This window comes from Cherax quadricarinatus, chromosome 72 (assembly GCF_038502225.1).
Source record: "Cherax quadricarinatus isolate ZL_2023a chromosome 72, ASM3850222v1, whole genome shotgun sequence".
Classification (NCBI taxonomy): Eukaryota; Metazoa; Arthropoda; class Malacostraca; order Decapoda; family Parastacidae; genus Cherax; species Cherax quadricarinatus.
In genome coordinates this window covers 21,355,507-21,369,992 of record NC_091363.1, presented here as the reverse complement: position 1 = coordinate 21,369,992, position 14,486 = coordinate 21,355,507, and the positions used below count along the sequence as shown (strand labels likewise).

At 40.4% G+C, this 14,486-nt stretch overlaps 1 protein-coding gene across 2 annotated transcripts in view; it reads left to right on the top strand.

Annotated features, from left to right (window-relative positions):
* LOC138854858 (neurotrimin-like) overlaps window positions 1–14,486 on the top strand; it is a 306,853-nt gene that overhangs the window by 171,270 nt on the left and 121,097 nt on the right. The gene's annotated exons all lie outside the window — the stretch shown is intronic.

Below are 14,486 nucleotides of genomic sequence, written 5' to 3'. Positions count from 1 at the left end.
GTCTTCCTCTCCTGTCCTCCAGTGCCGTCAGAGCGATTTCCCTTAACCTCTAATTATAGAACATACCCTTTAAGCTCTTGGACTAGTCTTGTCGCAAACATTTGCACTTTCTCTGTTTTATTGCTAAGAACATAAAGGAGGAACACTGAAGCAGGCTTATTGGCCCATACTAGGCATGTCCTTGTCAAACACAAATCCACTAACAAAAACATTCGCCCAACCCTTTATCTGAGTTACCCAAGGAATAAGCTTTGATAAACCTATTAACTCAAGTGCCGTGGACCCCCTACTGTTGATTGCTCCCTGGTTCCTTGCTTCTTTCCTTGTAAATTATTTAGTGTTTTGGTGAGAGGATGTATTTACAAAAGGTATAACCAGCAGGCGTGTTATCCTATCCTTTGTTAGTTTTTAACAATTATTTCGTAACAGTCTTCATGCAAAAATGAAGTCTCATTTTTCTGACTTCTCAACAGATTTCATCCGACATTCAAGCTAGTTTGAAAATTGGATTTCGTCTGAAGTTAAAAAATTGTGACGTTCTAGTACAATTAAATGAGAAAACGATTACAAGTCAGTTGTGGCAGATATGAGCTGTAGTAATTATGCTTGAACTATGGAAACTTCCCATAACTTAGCAGTATTCTAGAGAGTTGACTGTAACATGGCTAGATCGTCTGTTGATCTAATTAGGTCTATGGGCGTGGGTCCCGAGCATACGTAGCAGTTTACGAAGAAAAGGAGTGGGTAGTAAATGGATGTCTTGGGCAATTGGTGTAATTCGCGGCTAGATAGGTACTGCACAGAAGTTGGTACATCATACATTAACAACTAGGACAATTTCTATGACAAACATATTTATATATTTACCTATTTGTTTCACACACACACACACACACACACACACACACACACACACACACACACACACACATATACACACACCTATATCACTGTTCTGTGTCAGTCTAAAGACCCAGACAACTCAGAAAAGACTTTCTCGGTAGAGCCGGGCAACGCTACCACCCCCGCTCCAGAGATATGCACCTCATTACTTGCAGACATATATATATATATATATATATATATATATATATATATATATATATATATATATATATACACATCTGCAAGTGATGAGGTGCATCTCCCCGGGGCTGGGGTGGCAACACCACCCAACTCCGCCGAGTAGGCCTCTTCTGAGTTGTCCAGGTCCCCAAACTGACACAGAATAGAGAAATAGGTGTGTGTGTGGGAAACAAATAGGTTGAAACATAAGAGATAAAAGCAGCAACAATTGCCAACATACTTCAGGGAATTATTTTAAAAATATATGATCGTTTATCATATAGTCACTAATAACAAAAAAGAAATTGGTAAACAATGGAAGAGACAGCACAGGGACGCGAGTGACTGATTCCCTTAATTAAGGTCAAGTATACTGACAGTAGGATGACGAGCTAAGGTTAACTGTAAGTGCATAAAGATGCATAAATATTGCGTTAACAGAGACCAAATTCAGCCTGAAAGAGAAATGACTTCTGAATGACACATTTAAAGGCTATAAATTATTCCATACAGATTCAGGGGAAAGTGGTGGAGTGGCAATGTATGTCAGAGACAATTTAAACTGTTGCATTAGACAAGATATAAAAGTGGAAATGACAAACACTGAATGTACGTACTTGACTACAGTTTCTCAGGGACGTGAAAAGCTGTTATTTTTCTTGACATTTCATTAAGAAAAATTTGATATATTATAAAACTTGAAGTCAGATAAGAGTTTCACTGTTATAAATAATTATTTGGGCAAAACACGATACTTAAAATAAGTTGAGAAAATTCTTGCCGAAAAAGTAAGTTAACTTTGTATTAATAGTTTATTTACAGATACGGATTTAAACGAAGGTTTAGACAAGAAAGAATTAAAAAAAAGTACTTGAGCTAGCGGTTGGGTTTTACACTTGGACCCATTCATAAGGTGTGGGTTCTATACCGGAGCTTCATACTCCAATACGGGCATTACACACATGGTGTATAGTGTCTTAGATTACTCCTTACTTAGATGCCAGGCACCCATATGCTCCAGCAGTTATTTGGTTGATGTTTGCCTCAGGAGATACGCTCGATATGATGCTCACCCCAAGATCCTTTTCCTTGAGAGAGGTTTGCAGCCTTTATTGCGGTTTTCTTTGACCTTCCCAAATCTTCATGACTTTGTACCTGGTGCGGTTAAACTCCAGGAGCCACTTGCAGCATGTTTAGATCTATGTAGTCCTGCCTAATTCCCGTCTGTTTGAATTCTCCTCATTAGCTTCACGTCGTCTGCAAACAGGGACAACTCTGAATCTATCCCTTCCGTTATATCATTCACATATTCCAGAAACAGCACCGGTCCTAGGACTAACCCTTGTGGAACCCCACTCGTCACATGCGCCCATTCTAACACCCCGTCATGTACCATCAATCGTTGTTTCCTTCCTGTCAGGTGTTCCTTGATCTATTGCAGTGCCTCTCTTGATATTCCTGCCTTCTCTGGCTTTTGCACAAATTTCTTGTGCTGAACTCTGTCGAAAGTCATCTTACAGTCCAAGAAGTTACAGTCTACCCCTCTCTCTCTCCTTTTTTACTTTCGTTAACTTGCAGTAAAATTAGAGTAGGTTTCTGGCACAGGGTTTCCCCTCCCTGAAGCCCTGCTGGTTATCGTGTATAAGCTCATTTACCAATTTTTATGTATTTTAAAAAATGTTTGAATCCTTCTAAATCAGTCGCAAGCATTTCAAGACATTCCTCAAAAGTTTTGATTACTCGTGAATATCTCTGATCGATCTCAAACTTCTCGTACCTTCTTTATTAGTGAAAATTATCAATGTGTAGTTTACCGTTCCCCTAACTAACAAATACGAAGCTACGTATTGAGCATTCATGACTCACGAAATCGTAATGACACGATTGCAAACAAACCATACCACGGGCGGGATTTGAACCCGCGGTCAGAGTTTTGAGACTCTCTGACTGCGTGTTCAAATCCCGCCCGTGGTATAGTTTGAGCATTCATAAGAAAGACTGTTCTGTTGAATCTAATAAAAATCAGTCAAGTTTGTATAACCTATGACTTAAGTTGTACATGAATAACCATCTGGTTTTTAAGAGAAATGATTTATTTATGTACATCACAATAATAGGACTATTGGGTACAATGACCCGAGCTGCTGACCAACCTTCCAGGTGATTGCAAGGAAAATCTTGGCTAAATATTGTTATCAACTCCTGTGCTGTCATAATCGAGTACTGATATTGGGTTAATTTAGTTTCAAGCAATTTACCCATTTACTTCATTTACGAGGCCGAGCTTAGACTCCTCCACCTCTGTTGAACTGTACGTTTATTAACCTGTGGTTCAGTGTCCCATTATTCTCAAGAGCAATAATTCTATTGAACCTTTTCAATGTATCTCGTAGGTTGGTTACATGTTAATTGTTGTGTAAAAGCAATTCCTTTTTTTTCTGACAGAACTTCCAATGGTTCAGTCCTGTAGAAAGACTTCCTAGCTGATAATTACACCTCAACAAAATCCCTGGGGCATCTCAGATTTGTGGCTATGTTAAATATATTATTAATTTAATTTTGTAAATATTCAGAGATGCAAATGGGCAAAGCATTCAGAAACATTGTGAGGGAAAACAATCCGTTTGTTTATATTTTCATGGTATAAACCTTGGTAACTGGTACCCACAAATTGGTATAAGAAGACACATAAGCAAACACTAGGACGTGTTTATTAGAAAACGTCTTGGTTTTGGAACCTTGATCCAGATCCAAGGTCAGTGTCTTCTCAAATCATATTTTCATAGCTGCAATAATAATTAATGTTCAACGACTCATTGGTTGATTTCCTATAAACTGTAAATTTAAATCTCTCAACACGATGGACTTGAACATCTAAGAATTGTAGCATCTTAGCTATTTCGTGCTCAGCTGTGAACTTAACTGAGGGTGCTCAACCAGTATATATATATATATATATATATATATATATATATATATATATATATATATATATATATATATATATATATATATTATTATTATTATCACACTGGCCGATTCCCACCAAGGCAGGGTGGCCCGAAAAAGAAAAACTTTCACCATCATTCACTCCATCACTGTCTTGCCAGAACGGTGCTTTACACTACAGTTTTTAAACTGCAACATTAACACCCCTCCTTGGTTTAGCCTGTAATTGTTTTACATGATGGTAGGATTGCTGGTGTCCTTTTTTCTGTCTCATGAACATGCAAAATTTCAGGTACGTCTTGCTACTTCTACTTACACTTAGGTCACACTACACATACATGTACAAGCGTATATATATATACCCCTCTGGGTTTTCTTCTATTTTCTTTCTAGTTCTTGTTCTTGTTTATTTCCTCTTATCTCCATTGGGAAGTGGAACAGAATTCTTCCTCCGTAGGCCATGCGTGTTGTAAGAGGCGACTAAAATGCCGGGAGCAAGGGGCTAGTAACCCCTTCTCCTGTATATATTACTAAATTTGAAAGGAGAAACTGTTCAACAGCCTCCCATCAAGCATTAGGGGAATTGCCAATAAACCCCTGGCTGCCTTCAAGAGAGAGCTGGACAGATACCCAAAGTCAGTGCCGGATCAGCCGGGCTGTGGCTCGTACGTCGGACTGCGTGCGGCCAGCAGTAATAGCCTAGTTGATCAGACCCTGATCCATCGGGAGGCCTGGTCATGGACCGGGCCGCGGGGGCGTTGATCCCCGGAATAACCTCCAGGTAACCTCCAGGTAACCCCGCCTCGGTGGGATACGGCCGGTGTGTTGAAAGAAATATATATATATATATATATATATATATATATATATATATATATATATATATATATATATATATATATATAGATCCCTCGGCCATGCACAGAGAAATACTTGAGCAGTATATTTCCGTTTACTAAATCTGTTCATTTGTTTCACAAACACCTTTCCATGTTTCTATATGTAGTGTCGGGCATGTTCGGGAGAGTTAGTAAGCAGTACGGCGGTCTATTTGAATGTGTCCGTAATTGAAATGAATTGTTTGAGAGGGCTGATGTGATAGACTGTGTGTTTGGCAGAAGCGGCAGAGGTATTATTCCCACGCGGGATGTTCATGACAGAGATAGCAAACCACACGGTGTTTGAGGAGGGAAAAACAACGAAGTCTCTGGAAAAGTTGACAGTCTAGTGTTTGGTAAGGTTAGCAAACTTCCCGGTTTTTGGAAAGAGTGGCAAACCACCCAGTGTGTGTGAAAGGTGAGAACGACATGGTGGCTGGGTGGGTTGGCATACTGCCCAATATTTTAGAAGGTTGACACACTTCCCAATGTTTGGGAAGGTTGATAAACTGTCCAGCTTGTGAGAAGGATGTCAACTGCCCAGTGTTTGGGAAGGTTGGCAAGCTATACGGTGTTTCTGAAGGATGGCAAACTACCCGGTGTTTGGGAAGGATGGCAAACTACCCAGTGTTTAGGAAGAATGGCAAACTGCACGGTACATGGGAAGGTTGGCAAACTGCTACATGCTTGGGAAGGTTGGCAAACTACACGGTGCCTGGGAGGGTTGGAAAGCCCTGCAGTGAATGTTCATTTAGCTGGCCGCTGGCTGGCTGACCCGCACCAGCCATTCAATAAAGGCGCAGCACAAAATATACGGCAATAATAAAAAGAATTTATAATATTTTTGAATGTAGTTTTGCTAGAATATTGAAGGAGTATATCTGAAAGTATATTAAAAGAGTGTATCTGAGAGTATATAAAAGGAGTCTGTCAGAGAGTATGTTGGAGGAGTGCATCTGAGAGTACATCACAGAATACACATACACGCACACACACAACTAACTCGACTACACTCGCAATGTGTGCAACCCCCCTCCGTCCCCCGTCCCCCCCTTAAAAAAATGGCAGGACGAAGATGCAAAGGTACTAGGGATGGCTGGAACGAAAAAGCAGCATAGGCAGAAAGGATCAAGAACACGATTGAACGACAGTGGGGGGAGAAATAAGCGAGTTTTACAACTCATTAGAGAAGATATCTACAGAGATCAAGAAGTGAGAGTTAGCTGTTGCTGCTGAGGCTAAAGTGCAGAGCCTGGTGGATGAGCTGGAAGTGTTGAAGCAGAATGTAGAGGTGAGGACTGATAGGAGCGAGGTACTGGGTGCAGGAACACCAGTATCCAGTGAGGGTACTGGAGGAAGAGGAGTAAAGAAGCCCCTTGAGGAAATGATATCAGGCCACCAGGAGGTCTGGGAGATAAGGGAAACAACCAAGGAAATACTTAAATTGGACCCAGAATTATGGAGGAAAATTAAATGAGAAAAGGAGAGGGAGATGTCACTTATCATTCATGGACTGAATGAGACAGAAGGGAGGGCCTATGCCAAAATAAGATAGGCGTGATAAGAGATTGAGAGCATCATTGTGGTAAGAGGAAAGAGCATGATCCTACTGACAAATTTTCAGAGACTTTGGCGGTACTTAAGGAAAAAGAACTCAGTCATAGGATAAGATAGGATTTCGTTCGGATTTTTAACCCCGGAGGGTTAGCCACCCAGGATAACCCAAGAAAGTCAGTGCGTCATCGAGGACTGTCTAACTTATTTCCATTGGGGTCCTTAATCTTGTCCCCCAGGATGCGACCTACACCAGTCGACTAACACCCAGGTACCTATTTGCTGCTAGGTGAACAGGACAACAGGTGTAAGGAAACGTGTCGAATGTTTCCACCCGCCGGAAATCGAACCCGGGCCCTCCGTGTGTGAAGCGGGAGCTTTAGCCACCAGGCCACCGGGCCACATGTCATATAGACATTCATGTCAGAAATGATACAAAGCAAGATTCAGCAAAGGAAACCACAGTAGTTAAAGGATTCTCCAAAATACCAGTGAGTGTATCTCGTCCATGACAGAACACAGAAAGAATGGGAACAACTCAGAGGCAGGATTGGGAGACACAGCAGGTACTAACAGGTAAGGGAGTGCAGCCTCAGGGGAAACAAACACAAATTCTCACAGAACCACCCACAGCATCCCCTCAACCCAGAAACCCACCACACTACACTACAACAGTCCCCACTCACCCTAGCACTAATACCACCACCATCACCAACAAACCATAACATCCAGCCCTGTCTACCACACCCTCAATATGCACCAACCCCTCCCGCTCCCCCTGAATACATTTCTGGAAAGGAAGCTGAAGGAATGTTTTACCAAAACAGATTGTGTTGGCATACGGACAGAGTGACTATCAGAAAAGAATTATTAAGACATCCCTGAATGTCATAGCACTCACACAGACAAAGCTCATGGGGGTGGTAACAGACGCGATCTTCCCGTCTAGATATCAGATCCTGCGGAAAGACAAGGTGAACAGAAGGGGAGGAGGAGTTGCACTGGGAGGATTAGTCAAAGGTGAAGCAGATGACTACATAGTAGGAATACTTCTAACTGGGAGTCCAAAAGTGGTGATAGTGATGAACAACCCACCATCGAACAGCAGACCAAGACAAGAAAAGCCCACACAAGCAGAGCAAGCCTACTCATCATGGAAGATTTCAAACATAAGGAGATAAACTGGGAAAATCTGCAGCCAAATGGGGAACCGAAGTTATGGACAGCAACCGAATAAATGATGCAACATATGGGGGCCTGGCGTTCCTGAGAACAGTTTCGACATCTAAGTCTTTCAAGACACTGTACACTTTGTATATCAGGGCCATATTGGAATATGCAGCACAATTATGGAACCCACACCCTGGTCAAACACGTCAAAAAATAGCAGTGCAAAGGTTTGCAACAAGACTAGTCCCAAAGATAATGGGTATGTCCTATGAGGAGAGATTAAGGGAAATCAACTTGTCGACACTGGAAGACAGTAGGGAAGGAGGGTATATGTTTCAGAGATGGGACATAGCAAAAATAGGTTACAACTGGAAGTTGAAAACACAGAGATGTTAAGAAGTATTTCTTCAGAGTTGTCAGGAAGTGAAACACTCTGGAGAGCGATGTAGTGGAGGCTGTATACCCAGCTGGGTTAATATTTGGCACCATGGTGGTGCTACCACCTATAGGCCTACCAATCTCAGCCTGCACCAAGCTTATACTGTCTCATTCTGGCAGCCGAACTCAGTCAACAAGATCTACTTCATCACTTTCCCGGGCATGGCCCTCCAGGCCTGAGCAACTTAAACACACTGCCTGTGTACCAAGAACCCAAATAAAAGTAACGTAGCTTCCGAAGCCTTATCATTCGTCCTCAGCTTCCACACGAAATATTCGTGGTTGGTTAGCGGTGGTCACAGGAAGTGTGTTGTCCAGAGAGAGGAAACCGTCCCATAAAAACGTCCCATAAAAGGAGCATCCGTCTCTACGAGATGTCCTGAAGTCATGTCTGTAAGATTCATCATTCAGACACAGGATCAACAAGATCCAGTGTGGGTAAGGAGAGTAGACTACTCTCCTCACTCGCCTCATCTCACACCACCATACACCGCTACATGAGTTCTTTGCCAGAACTGTGTATGCTTGTGAACCACGTGGATCACGAAGCCATGAATGGGTTAACAAGCCAGATGCTGTTGTCTGCTGCTCATCGTTGCCTCACGTCACCTCACGATGTCACCCCAAGACATCACCTCAGGATGTCTGCCCGACGTCATCTTGCGATGTCACCCAGAACGTCTGCCCGACATCACCTCACGAAGTCACCCACGACGTCTGCCTTGACATCAACTTGCAATGGCACCCCACGACATCCCTCACGATGACATGCTTGACATCACATGATGTCACATCGATAGTGTTATAGTTTCACAGTGAGCAATATGCTGCAGTACTGTTGAGAAGGATCGAAAGAAGATATAGGTTACCTGTTAATTCTTCTCAGTGTTCCTAACTAGTGTTCTCACATGTACATGAATGACTTAGTGTCGATTTTTGCATAGAAGAGCATCTTTGCTAGTGCAAGTCATGCAGTAACCACATGTGCAGTGTGGGTGTGTGCAGTTTTCCATGTGTCCTTATGTGTGATCTGAGCCCAGATGTGTATGTAGACCACAGCATGGTCTGAGCTCAGACCATTGGTAACACCCTTGTGTTATGTGTCACTGCATTGTGACTGTTCGACGGCTGACATTAGTCAGTCCAGGCGTCAGTTACAAGCATCTGAACCCCCACGTACAGAATGCTCTTATGTTTGCCGCTAGTAGATGCCATGCCTGAGTCATTCCTGCTACTACTTCCCATTGAGATTCGTTTCACTCCACTGCCTGACCGTCAGAGTCCAGTTATGTGTAGAAACTACTCTGAGGATGGTTAGACTAACCTCTGCTGTGACTCCAACTGCCGAGAGGATGACACCATTAAGCTGCAGTAGCCCTGTTGGCAGGCGACTGTCTGACTGGTGTCACACCTTCAGTGAGCAGCTTGTGCACATAATACATCACTTTGGCTGCTATCCCACTCAGTTTAGTTATGGTGTATGTTGCTACGACTCTCTCGCCTGAGTCGTCTCTGTTATGACTCGCACCATTCTCACCAGCAGTGACAGCCCCAGCGACAGTTCCAGTCGAGAAATGTCCTGAGTTGCTTGCCAGAGGAAGTCCTGGTCAGTTGCCAAGTACTGACGACGCTTCAATCGAGGGCACCAGCAGGTTGTACCCCAGGTTGAGTGGACCCTGCAGCAACTACTCCACAATGACTGCCTCACCATTCCAGAAGTGATTGCACTCGTTACGCCATAATCAATGCTGAGAAGCTGATTGAATGCAGAACTGTAGAAGAAAAGATTTTTAAGGAGTAACTGGGAAATAGAAACACATAAAAGGTAATGTTTTACCAAAGAAACGAGGTATAAGAATTATATGGAAACAAAGGGGGAAAAATTGCAACAGTGAGAATGAACAATTTTTTGAATGTTTTATGCACTAAATAGATGGATCAGTCCCACTAAGATGAGAAAATACTGAAGTGATAAATGAACAGAAACCTGATTTAGTTAGTCTAACTGAAACCAAGCTGGGAAGAAAGGAGGAGGATTTGGTCTTAATGATAAAAGACTTAAAATTATAAATTGAATTCCAGTATAACAAAATGTTTATTTTTTTAATAACAGTACAAAATAAAGATGAGAATTTCTTTGTATGCAACGTTTATAATCTACCATTTAATAATACTTGGAAAAGAGAAGAACTCGATAGGATTAACGAGGGAGTTTATAGTAGCCTTCGGGAAGGAAACAATGATGAAAAGTGACCATGATAAAAAAAAGTTATTGTACCTGGACATTTTAACTACAAATATACTGGGCAGCCTATGAAGCTGCAACTGCAGATAAATGGTCAACAGATTTCCTCAATTTTAACTATAAATAAATTGGGCAGCCTATGAGGCTACAGATACAGATAAATGGTCCTAAGATTTCCTCATTTATAACCATAAATAGGGCAGCCTATGAGGCTGCAACCACAGATAAATCGTAAATAGATTTCCTCTATATAATGATAGGTATATAAAGGAAGCAACAGTAGTGATTGTCAGCAACACACCATCAATATTAGATTTAATATTTACTCGAGCAGTTGAGGAAATTTAAAAGCTAACCTACTTAAACTCACTTGTTAAAAGTGATGGTATCTTATTGTAAATAACATTTGTTGTGAAATATGACGTAGGAGACGAAAAACAAATGAACAGAATGACAAGATCATAAGAGAGGAAATTACAGTGTTATAAGACAGTATTTTAGAGAAATTAAGTGGAAAAATATGCTACAAGCGACAGATATGGATAATCTTGATAGTGTTTTCAAGTGTATTTGAAAACGGAATGAAATAGGAAAATAAGACGCAATAATAAAGAAGGGAGTAATGGAAGATGCTGGAAAGCTATGGAAAAAAAAGAGCATGGAATCAGAATAAGAAGAGAGACGATCAAGAAACTTAGCGAACGTTCTAGGAGGCTAGAAATTATAAAAATAGAAGGAGAAAGGTAGTGTGGAAAATTGCATTTATCTGTATAATTATGTACATAACAGTAAATGAACATAGATTATTATTTATCAGTTAGACAAGTAGGAATTTGGGACACCTAGGTCGCAAAAATGTCCCCCTTCGATACCTACCACTGTCATATCCACAAGTTGCTCTGGACCTATTAATTACCAATGAAATCTACATACACCAGGAATGTTGGTAAATATATAAATTTGTGGACTGTATATTAAAAATAATAAATGGTTATATATATACACAATTACATAACAGAAGGAAAATATATCTTAATATCACTCACCAATTTGACTGGAGTTTAATGTGTATCATACTCAGAAAACCTCACTCTAACTAAATCTATGAAAATAATGCTGGCCAGAATTACACACAAATCTAGAGAGCTTGTCTGAGGTTCCTGGAGCTGTCTTGTCCAGTCTCAAGTTATGCATGAATGCACATCCACCAATTTAGCCTCCTATTTGAGAGGTGTCAACACAATTTTAACCTCTAGAGCACGAAAAATTCTTCCCATTACACCAACGTTTGTACAAAATTCAAAACCAAGATGGCAAATCTCGTCTGCCCCGACGCAGGCTTTCCGTTTTCTATGACATAAATATTATTAAATACAGTATGGCCATCTATTTACATATAAATACTGAATTTCTGGAAAATATATACAGTATTTTCCACACTGCGGCCGGCCGGAGTTCATTGCTAAACGACTCAAATTACTGCTCATTTGACAATGGTGGAGGACCTGGGTACATATAGGATCTGGCATCCACACGGCGACATATTACACAAGATTTAATTACCCTTTTTACACTTTGCCGTCCTTGTGGAATCCAGAAAGTTTCCCTAATACAATTTAAGGTATCTTGTACCCCACCATGCATTACATTTTTATGGGCATTTAGAACAATCAAATTTGTTAGATGATGAGTTTTGGGCAGTAAGATAGGGTGTTTAGCATAATCACCCAATTTAGCATTTTGTAACCTACCTCTGCACCTAATTACATTGTTCTCTAAATACAGCCCCAATTTCTCTATTATAGAACCTTTCACAATTTTTCTTTCCATCATCAATTTAATCTCATTTCCAAAGATTTCCTCCTGTACCCTCTTTATCCAGTATTCAAGATGATGCGAAAACTTATATGAAATATTTATCTTGTTTAGAAATTCAAACACCAACTTAGTTACATTGATCAGTTTGGGCAAAGAAGAATACCTATTTATATCAATGGATAAATAAGGACAAACTATTGGAGCAGTGGTCACAGTAATTTCAACAGGAGCAATATACACCTTTTGTACAGGCCAATTAGTTTTATTTACCAACCAGCTCGGTCCTTTAAACCATGATACAGCATTTACAAATTTAGCATAAGGTAAACCTCGAGACAAGAAATCAGCTGGATTCTCCTCACCAGGTATATGATTAAATGTTAACCTATGCTGACCCAAACTATTATACTTCTCTTGCATCTGATAAATTTCAGCGACTCTGTTTTGTACATACACAATTTTACTGTTTCCATTGCGAATCCATTGTAAGGATACCTCACTATCAGACCAAATTACAGTGTCGCTAATATTTACCTCCTGCAACTTATTTCTTATATAATTAGCTAATTTGACACCTACATAAATGGCTGTTAATTCCAACTGAGGCAAGGTACGTGATTTAATTGGAGACACTTTAGCCTTAGACATAAGAGAAATAACACTATTACATTGAAGGTAAGCAACTGCTCCATATGCCAATTTTGAAGCATCACAAAAAATGTGGAGTACATTTTTCCCATTTGGATTGGCCACCTGGCGTGGGAACTCCAACATTGGAATTTTTTCATAATCACCAATTAATTCATCCCACCTGTTAATGAATTCCTCAGGTAGAATTTCATCCCAAGCACATTTAAGTTTCCATGCTTCCTGAATTAATAATTTCCCTCTTATAGTAAGGGGTGACACTAAACCTAGTGGATCAAAACATTTGGAAACTTCAGCAAGCAAAACTCTCTTAGTTAATTTATTGGGCATACTGTAATTATTAGGTTTTAACATTAACAAATCTCTCTCAGTATCTCAAGTTAAACCCAATACATTACTACATTTTGGCACTTCATCTCCAGGGTAATCTTTACTTATTTTGTCCTTTAATTTGGACGAATTACTATTCCATTCCCTCAGAGGCATATTTGCACTTTGCATTATTTTATTAGCCTCTCCATAAGTCATTAACAGTTCCTCTTCAGTTGACGTCACACCCAGGAAATTGTCCACATAAAATTGTTTGCTCATTACTTTACCCAATGGACTTTCCATACATTTAAGGTGTGCATTTATCGTCGCTTGAAGTAGGAACGGACTGGATGTAGCACCAAATAATATGCTCCTAAAGCGAAAGGTTTTCAGAGGGCTAAGTGGGTCACTAGGATTCTCAGGCCATAAGAAGCGGGTACAATCCCGGTCAGCCTCTTGTAAACCCACTCTTAGGAAAGCTTTACTTATGTCAGCCGTAAAGGCATAATTTTTCATCCTGAAATTTAATAAGATATCTCCTAATTTTTCCGTCAACGACGGACCTGTCATTAAACAGTCATTTAAACTAGGTACATTTTTGTTACTCCTGGCACTACAATTAAACACAATCCTCAAAGGAGTGGTCTTAGAATCCTTCTTTACTCAGTGATGTGGCAAATAGTGACCATAAATTTTGGCTTGCTCAGGAGGTACCTCTTCTATAAATTTATTAATTAATTGTTCAGCAATTATATCATTATAGGCAGTTAACAATTCTGGTGTCTTACTCAGTTCGCGGAGCTGAGCCTTTAACTGCCCATATGCCATTCTGTAATTAGTGGGCAATTCTGGATGGTTCAGTCTCCACGGAAGTCGTACCCAGCATTGTCCAGATTCAAATTTTACATCTTTCAGGTACTGCTCCTGAGTAAAAGAATCGTCTGGACTTTCTCCATTTACATTTATTCCAATGTTGTCTAATTCCCACAATTTGTGCACTGGCTCTACACCATCCTCTATGGAAGAATTATACTGGGGCACGACTTCATGAGTAAGACACACAGTTATGGTATTTGTAGTTTCCTCTAGTCATGAATTATTATTACGAGGAATCCTACCATACATTACATGGCCTCCTGCAGTCTTCAAAAGGGTGACACCACATTTCTTTACCATACCCTTTACAAAGGAGGCATAATAGTCACTACCTATCAGAATATTTATTGGGCCAACAGAATCATCACTTACACCAGAAGGTGCTAAATTTACATTATGTGAAAGTCTGTAGCTTTACTAAGCCCTAATGTAGATATTTTCTCTGGAAGTCTATCTACAATTACTGCATTAACACGTTTTTTCTCATTGGCCAACCTGACAGTTACATAAACAGTGTCACACAATTGAGCTCT